The sequence below is a fragment of the Dermacentor variabilis genome, unplaced genomic scaffold (assembly GCF_050947875.1).
Source record: "Dermacentor variabilis isolate Ectoservices unplaced genomic scaffold, ASM5094787v1 scaffold_28, whole genome shotgun sequence".
Lineage (NCBI taxonomy): Eukaryota > Metazoa > Arthropoda > Arachnida > Ixodida > Ixodidae > Dermacentor > Dermacentor variabilis.
The window spans coordinates 674129-683684 of NW_027460456.1; positions in this window are offsets into that span (position 1 = coordinate 674129).

Genomic DNA, 9556 nt, shown 5'->3' on the forward strand with positions numbered 1-9556 from the left:
GAGTAAATTCCTCAAACTGGGCTTTACTCTGCGAAAGCAGAGACGAGCTTGCATTGCTGAATGTTTGGCAATGTCGATGTTAGGAGAATGAAGTAGGATTGGGCTTCCTGAATGATCCTATTAGTCTGCGCTCATCATGCAGATTGCTTGCCCTTAAATCAATCAATCTGGATAGTGTCGAAGCTAGCTGATGTCCTTGCACCTGTGCTGATCTTTACATCCATGATCATTTCATTCCTCATTGCCAGAGTAGAGTTGTAACCTTGCAGAAATTGAAGAATAGACTGTGGCAGTCTAAGCTTACCGTATTTACTGAAATCTAAACGGCCCTTTATTGTAAAAAAACAGAAAGAAAACTTACCTCAAATGCAAGCAGAATTAAAAAAAGGCCCTTTTAATTGACAGAAAAGCATGATTTTTATTATATAAGTGTGCGTACCATAGGCACGTCCTAAGTTCACTTGTCATCCACAACATCTCTGTCCTCTTCTTTGCTCACTTCTTCCCAAAGGGCATCGTCCTCACTTCAGTCCAGCGTGTTAGAAATGCAGCATTTTCGGAATGCTCTGGTGATCATTTCAGCTGGAATTTCATCCCATGCCACTGCAAACCAGGGCATCTATTCTGCAATGATCACTTTGGTGATACCATTGTCTTCATGTGACGTAATGCTCAAACAGCCAATCAGCTCATCCGATTTTTCTCAACCAGCCAATCAGTGTGCAATTGAGGGTGATACTACAGTTGAACCCACTTATAAAGATATCGGTTAGGACAACAAAAAGCTGCTACACTGTCAACTTTTGTATGTTTTGTATGGGGAAATAACCTGCTTCTACAGTGGCCCCATGCCGCATTATCGGTTATAACGATGAATTCTGGCTGCTGAATGTCCGTGCTGAAAGGTAATGGAATCTGAAATCCTTGAAAAGAAAAAAAGTGAAATGCTAGCCGCTGCATGCTTGCCCGCCACTGCAACTGCCGCCGCGCGCTTCTCTCCATGAGAGATTCACACCAGCCTCGCGCATCTCTCCCGTCGCCCTTCCACCCCTCCGAACAAGAATGGGCTGCGGCCATAGCTCTGTGCCTCGCCACTCTCCAAAATGCAAATGGACCACGCCAACTACACTGCCAGCACTGCTCCCAGATTGTTCGCTGGGCCATCTCTATGGCTCGGTCCTCACTGTTGGTTCTTTATTCTATGTTCCTCATTCTGCCCAGTTCTGCTAATGGATTAAGTCACTCGTGCTTGTCTGTTTGTTTCATCGAAGCCATTCCTGGCCATGTTGTTTCTCAGCCTTGTATGAGTTGCTGCCGAAATGGAAGATGGCTGATCTGCCCGCTGATCATCAGCAATGCACTATGTTGCTGGCGAAAAGAAGGCACACTGCTATAGATTTGGAAACCAAATGCTTCTAACTGTTGAGGCGATCGTCACGAACGTGCATCGGATAGCGACAGTGACGGCCACGACAGCAGCGCTGACACTGTAGGGCAGGCTGCTTCAAATCGTCTTCACCCAGTCCATCGTGGCGCTGTTCATCGAACTTTTCTCGTGAACGTGCGCAACAACATTCCCGGGGAACTTTTATTTGGCCAGTAGTGTGTTGTGTCCGTCCATCAACAAAACAGCACAGCATTGCTCTTTTTCACTTCTTCCCATAACCTGCTGTCCTAAGCTTGATCTCTTTCACTCTTCGTTTACTGTGTATATATGCCATGGGCATGTCGAAGAACACAGGTGCCTGGTCAGTGTTTGCAATCTGCTCCAGTTGATAGCTCTTTTGCCGCCATTTTTCGATGGCGTAGTACTGGAATGCCATGAGCTTTTCCTCAGAATTCGCTGGCTAGTTTCTGGCACACGAAAGCCAGTCGTCTGAGGCTGAAGCCGAAACATTTCATGAAACGCGTTACCCAGCCTTTGCTGCGCTTGAAATTGGTTTGTGTGATACCCCTAGCATTGGTGACCTCCCTTGCCTTTGCCTGTATAATCCCCATCATTATGTGCATTCCTGCTTCTCTCTGTTCCCTAATGAATACGCCGTATCTTCCACCTCATGGTGTTGACTCCTCTGTGGTCCGGTGAAACCCATGCGGGCTGCACTGCAGTTGGAAAGCTTGTTCCATTTCCGCCACCGTAGCATGTTCTTTTCGTCCATGCCGAACTCATGCTGTACTTGGAGGTTGGAGGTTTTCTCCATGTGTAAAACGACCTTTTGCCATTAGCCTGTAGTGTAGTGGCACCACTTGGTCAGTGCCACCACAGTGGCTGGCACGAGGCTACAGCGCAACACTTGAAAAAAATTTGGACAGCCTGCTCTGAACAATCGCTTCCAGAAAACACAATGGCGCACGCATATGTTGCTACAAGTCTGTGACTGTGAGGTGGCGATAGGTATGTGGCAGTTGCAGCTAAACCACAGACTCAAATCTAAGCCGACCCCTTGCTTCCGTACTTCATTTTCTTTTTAGAAGTATCGACCAGTAATTACGGTATTACAATTACACTGCACATAAGTTAGTACACTTGTTTTTCCTGTCCCATATTTGTAGCACATTGTGTTGGAAACATGAACCAACTAGCCAATTTAAATATTTAACTTTTATGCTACCTGCATTTGTAGGTCTCAGTATCTGTACATGAGAATGTTAAATTTACATGTACGGTGAAACCTTGTTAAACCGTATTTGGCTGGAGCCTGGAAAAAGTATGTATTAAACGGTAGTACTGCTAAACTGAAATAGTGTTAGATTGTTCACTTACCTGTCAAAAACGGAAGTCAGAGAGAGTGCAATAAAAGGGCAAAAACATGCAGTATTATCCATTTTGCACGACAAAAGTCTGTTATATTCGTTTGATGCCGCGGCAGCCTAGCAGCGACGACAGCAGCATCAAACTCCTTTAAGTTCGGCAAACACTCGCATGAGGCTGACGTAATGCGCATCTTCTGCCACTGTCGGGCCTGAATCGCCCGTGCTGTCGTTTTCTGTGTCGTCCTCATCACTGTCGTTAGGGGACACTTCAGCAATAACAGAGGCAACGATGGTGAAAAGACAAACCTCAAAAAGTTTAACTTCGTAGCCAACGTCTTTTCGCGGTCCCAGCAGCACTGCCGAGCATCTTCTCCTTCGCATTCCAAATGCCACATACCATATTGAACGGTAGATCCTTCTCGCGTGCCAGCGCCAACTTTGTGCCACGTTCGGTAGCATAAACAAATTCCAATTTTTCATTTGTGCTGAGCACCTGGTTTTTGTCCAAACTTTGGCATGACGCAAGTCCTAGCTTGCACGATGCCACAACACTATCTGGCTCGGCACCGAAATAATGTTGATGTTAGTGTGGCTTCACCCTTCCAAGCGGCTTCTGCGTTCGTGCTTTGAGGCCGTTCTGATCTCAGGCTCATTCTGCCTGGCCGACCTACCGCCGTGATTGTGCTAGGAAAAGTGCAAACACTATGTGTTAACCAATATGTACGCAATAAACTGGAACGGCTTATGCGAATACAAAACAGATTATGTTGAATAGCCGCTGAGTTGGGGACTTCACTTTACTACGTTTAAAATGAAACTGCTGTTTAAGCAGGTACAGTTTAGCGATGTCTTACTGTATTCTTGTACAGTAAGTCACTGCAACATAGTGTTTGTAGTATTAATTAACTCATCAATAGTTAGCCTTTTTGTATCTTGTTTCGTAATCCACATTGGGAAAACTTATTGCTGTTTCTGACGATGAGCCGTCACACTTATAAGCCATTATATTTGGAGAAATACTTTGATGGCCGATAATTAAATCCTCTTTCCGGAAGAGGTGCACCAGTATAGTTCTGTTGCGTATGGAAATCTGAAATCACAGCTACTGCCTGCACTTGTTTGAAGGAATTCAGACTATAAGGTACATGTTGTCCACTGATAAGCACGTAGTACTGTAAATTCTTAATAACACTGCACTGAGCTTATGTATGTAAGCTATGCATTAGGAGACATGTAATGTGCTTAGTTGAACTAGTTCAGGGGTGTTTTTGCTGTAGAATATATCGGCCAGATCGGTAGTTAATATTCTACATATTGGAACCCAGATCATGGCAGTGAATCACAATTTTTCAAGTATTACGACAATAACAAGATTGAGCATGTGCTGTTGAAGCAAAATTCTAGGGACCATGGGAATGGTGGCCAAACTGCACGGCTGAGCTCTCCAGTGGTGGCGTACCTTTGTCTGAAACTTCTGTACTGTCCAAGTGCATCATTTTTACGCAAAGCTTTCTTTGGCTTTTGCAAGGGATGTTTGCTCAGTCAGTTTCTTTCTGAGTATACTTGGCAAGTTTCTTGCTGAGTAAACTAGATAATGCTTGATGCATTCTTAGTAAACTGGGCTGGTCCCGGAGATGATGCGGTCTGAACTAGGCCAATTCTGGAAACTGTAATGTGTTGTTGCTTGAGTCGCATAGAGTTTCCACAGTTGTGTGGGCATTTTTCGTGGCAGAGCAATTTTAAAGTTGAGCATATGAAGAAAACCTGCATTGTGGCAATTTGTGGCATTTGCACCTGTGTCATGGGACTGAAGCACATTTTTAAAGCTTGTGCTATGCTGAAGACATAGTACATAACGCAGTTACCCGCGCATTAACACTAAGTCAATTGGCTCAAGTTTTCTGTGATGAGAGAATGCGAACAGTTCCTTGTATGTACAGTGTCATACCTGGTGCTAATACATCATAACTACATACTAAATGGTAAACGTGTTAACTTGCAACTACAAATTTGCATGTTACACGTTGGCTGCCACCAACAAAGAAATGCGACCCCACAGTAAAGGTTGGGTGGAATATGCACTTAGCTTTCTTTCTTGGGAAACATAGGCAATGCCAAACAATGTTTGAAAACTTTGGTTGAAGAGCACAGCCAAAGAGTAGACAATGTATCGACCTGTCCAGCTTTCCCCAGTTCACATGTGTGCGTATTTGCAGTTTGTGTAAAATACCATATGTCCTGGAACATGCACTAAAGAGAACGCAAAGCCGCTGGGGACATGATACAGAAAAGAAATAATGAAAACCACATACGATTATATGAAAAAGAAAAAGGTAAAACCCATGACGGGGATACAGGAATTGCCGTTCTTCAATATCAATGAGTGTACATAGAGCACAGCGGTGCTGTTTGACCACCACTTCAATGGTTCATACAATTTTGCTCTCAATCCATGCACACAACTGCTTATTTGTGCTCAAGTATTAATGTGGAATAATCTGTGGTCTTCACTAGTCTTTTTAACGCCACTTGCTTGGGTCGCAGATTGCTATGAACAGCTTTTATATCCAGCACAAACCTTAATTGTTCTCAATGAAGTGATTGAATGTAACCATTCTGTTTTTACAAATAAATGCATTGTATAATGCAGCTTGTTAAATGACATATATGTAATGCAAATGCCTTGTTGTAAAAGAAGTAGTGTGTACTCCAGCTGCCCACTTATTTTTCCTGGCACCTCATGGACAAAAGGTTAACAAAAGGTGCAATGCTGCAGGACAGCACCTTTTGTTAACCTTTTGTTCATGAGGTACTTCATGTTGCTTCAAAGCAAGTGTCATCTACAGAGAACCTGACACAGTGCATGTGCTGTCTGAAGCGGGACAGATACAAAGTTGAAGGAATGTGAAACGGTGACCTTTTCACTGAAAAGCACAATTTCTTATGCTTATTGTTTGTTTATTAGGCGAGCTCTTACAAACTGGCTCACATGCACCAATACTCATTCCCGTGAACTTGCACTGTACTGATTTTTTATCACCATAAGGATTATGAAACTTCTTTGTTGTGTCAAGCTTTTTCAGAACTATTTCGCTAATCCCAAGGTACAATATGTGTTCTCACTCACAACCAATTCTGTCCATTCTATCTGGAGGCATTGATGCAAGGAATGACTGCCAAAGTCATTTTTCACACTGTTTATAATTGCTGTACATTGGGCATGTGCACTTCCATCATGAAACACTACGGTGATATTGTACAACGCATTAAGTCCATGAATATCCCTGACTTACATCTCCGATGCAAGCAATATTATTAGGATGTGACAAAGTGCATGCGTCTTCTCTCACTGATCAAACTGCCTGCAATAAACTCCTTTGCCAACTCGTCCTTGTTTGAAGTGTTTCCAATGCGCTATAATCACATTGCCAGATTCTTTTATTGTGTGCACAAACATGTAGCATTTTATTATAAAACTTTGATGGTACCCGACTCTTATATTGCATTAAAATCTTAGGCAGATCTACTCTGAACAAGGGGTTCATTCTCTTGATAGCTTTTGACAATATCATTGTGCTATATGCAGTGCTTATTGGTTGGTTGAGGAATGCGTTATGCAAAGGCATAACGCATTCATAAGGCATAACGCATGTATTGCCATAAGCGTTCATCCGAGACTATGTCCCCAAGTGAAAATCATTGCATCAAAAGTACCGACACCTGCTTTGATGGGGCTGCATGTGTTCGTTGCATGAAATTCCAGAAGTTAACTCTGAACATCTCGTTTGCTCTGGTAAATATGTGTCACAATGGTTCAGTGTCATACAGCACATTGATCATGCTCTTGCATGTACTACAAACAACTCATCATAAATCTCGCTGTCATAGATGAGCTTTTGTATGCACTACGACTTAAGTGCACATACTTTGTATGCAATTCATAGTCATCCTGAAAGACCATGTTGCTCATACGACTACAGTGCGTACACATCGCATGCCACCTCGCACACCTCATACATAATCTCGTCAGGTCTACGCAGCACATCGCACACGTCATACAAGCTCTACGCATTCTTATCGTACATCGCATAAATCTCGTGCACTTCTCTACGCATTCTTATCGCACATCGCATACATCTCGTGCACTTCGTAAAAGTCTGCGTAGCACATCGTAGAGATCTCGCTCATCTTCTACGAGAAGTCGTTCAATATGCATAGCATATCGTTCATTTCTCGTCAAATCTGTGCGACATGCCTACATCTCGTTCAATTTCTCATACAAATTTTTCAATAGGGCAGTATCCACTAATGCTGTTACAGGTATACTATCAATTAACGCACGCACTTTGTTCTTCACCATCATAATAGGCAGAGGGGCATTTCGCAGAGACGCAGACTGTCCGGCGACCTTACCTCCATCGGCCGCACCGGCTAGTTTCCCGACGGCGGTGGAGACGTAGCACGTCGCCGTGGTGACGGTGAACGGCGTTGGCGACTGGTTGGGGATGTCAGGCTGCGGTCTGAAGCTGGCGAGCCACTCCTTCTACTATACTGACGGAAGGTATTCCGAGGCGGCGCGCCTGTGGTGTTTGCAGGGTCTATCGGCCAACGGTCGTCATAACTATCACGTCCAAAATTAGGCCAAGTTGGTGGTGGGCCATATGTTGTTGTCTGTCGGCGCCGGCGACAAAAACGAGCAATGTGTCCTGAGGCGCCACAGCTGTAACATACAGGCGATGCGCGACCGACGTTGTATGCCTCGGAGTCAACCCTGGGACGCTGCGAATAATACACGCGATCTTCCGAATTCCGATTCGTGGTGGTAGCTCGACGAGTTCGTTGATCGTGCGTCATGTCGTCGGGAAAGGTACGTCGGTGCTGTCGCGGCTGATCGACTCGACAGTCTGCAACGCCTGGCATGGCAGACAATGCTGACACAGCAGATGCATGTTCTTGAGGTTGGTTGGAAGCGCAACTAAGCTGTTCGACATCCGCCCCTTTGGTGTGTAGTTCAAGTTATTCGCGGACAATTTGCCTTATAGTTGCCGCAAGGTCAAATTGAAAGCTGTAGTTGTCGTTTTCGTCAACGCTTGCCACTGTTGTGACATTTGCTAGCCTGCCAAACTTTGGCGTGATACGGCGCAGCTTCAAGGCCTCAAATGTGCGGCAATGCTTGATGAGGTCGGCCACCGAGGTGAGACTCTCCTTCCCGATTAAATAATTGTAAACATCCTCGGCTATACCTTTGAGAAGGTGTCCAACCTTGTCCTCTTCGGACATTCGAGGATTGACAGTCTTGCAAAGCTTCAGGATCGCCTCTATGTACGAAGTACAGGCGAGGCGTCGGCTCCGGCATGGCAGTTGCTGCAGCAGCTCCGTCGTCTTGGTCGAAGTACCCCGCACCTCCACCACAAAACTGTTACGGTTAATGTTAAACCGGCTTTATTCAAGGAACGAGATTGATGGTAAAGTCAAGATGGCGTCCTGAGGCTGCACCAGCTCACGTCATCTTCCTCTTCTCCTCGCCCGGCTCATGCCGTAGCAATATAAAAGCCCGTTGCTCTGCGCATGCTCCGCCCAGGCAGTTGTCGCCTAGCAATAGAGGCGCGTCTCTTCCTTCTTTCGCGCTTCTTTCTGCTTGCGCCTCTTCTTTCTTGCGCGCTTCCTTCCCGATTAAATAATTGTAAACATCCTCGGCTATGCCTTTGAGAAGGTGTCCAACCTTGTCCTCTTCGGACATTCGAGGATTGACAGCCCGCCCAGGCAGTTGTCGCCTAGCAATAGAGGCGCGTCTCTTCCTTCTTTCGCGCTTCTTTCTGCTTGCGCCTCTTCTTTCTTGCGCGCTTCCTTCCCGATTAAATAATTGTAAACATCCTCGGCTATGCCTTTGAGAAGGTGTCCAACCTTGTCCTCTTCGGACATTCGAGGATTGACAGTCTTGCAAAGCTTCATGATCGCCTCTATGTACGTAGTACAGGTCTCACCTGGGACTTGAGCGCGCTGAAGCAATGAGATTGATGGTAAAGTCAAGATGGCGTCCTGAGGCTGCACCAGCCCACGTCATCTTCCTCTTCTCCTCGCCCGGCTCATGCCGTAGCAATATAAAAGCCCGTTGCTCTGCGCATGCTCCGCCCAGGCAGTTGTCGCCTAGCAATAGAGGCGCGTCTCTTCCTTCTTTCGCACTTCTTTCTGCTTGCGCCTCTTCTTTCTTGAGCGCTTCCTTCCGCGGCCGGATTAAGCAGACTACAACCGCGCGCGGAGAAATGTGAGCCTTCGCGGAGGACGACCCTCGGCCAGTCCTTTCTGGACGCTGCCTTTACTTGCGCTTGCGCTTCGAAATAGTTCACGTGTCCACCTCGTGCAGTTTTCGGGGCAAAGGGTGTCCCTATGTCTCTGTCAACCTAAGTAAAAAGAAAAGAAACATTGCGTTTTGAGAGGCAACCTAGACCTTACGCATACCTCAACATCTCTTGTTTGACCTAAAACATATAAAGACAAAATGCCACCTACTACCCAAAAAAGCATAACAAAGGTGAGCGCGGAAGCCAGAGAAATTTCTTTACTTTCGAACAGTATATTGTAAGTGACACTCATATTCTTTTGAGTTACAATTCTGTAGCTGCTAATCAATAAATGAGGCAAATTTTCGCTTTCCCAACGACAAGTGTTCAGACCTTTGGCTCGCGCTGTTGCAGTTTTTATCCTCCTGCACATGCGTTTGTGTTTACTCGGTGGATTGTTCCTAAGGTATCTTTAGCATGCGAAAATGAAAAAAAAAATATGAATTTCAGCTGACTGATTT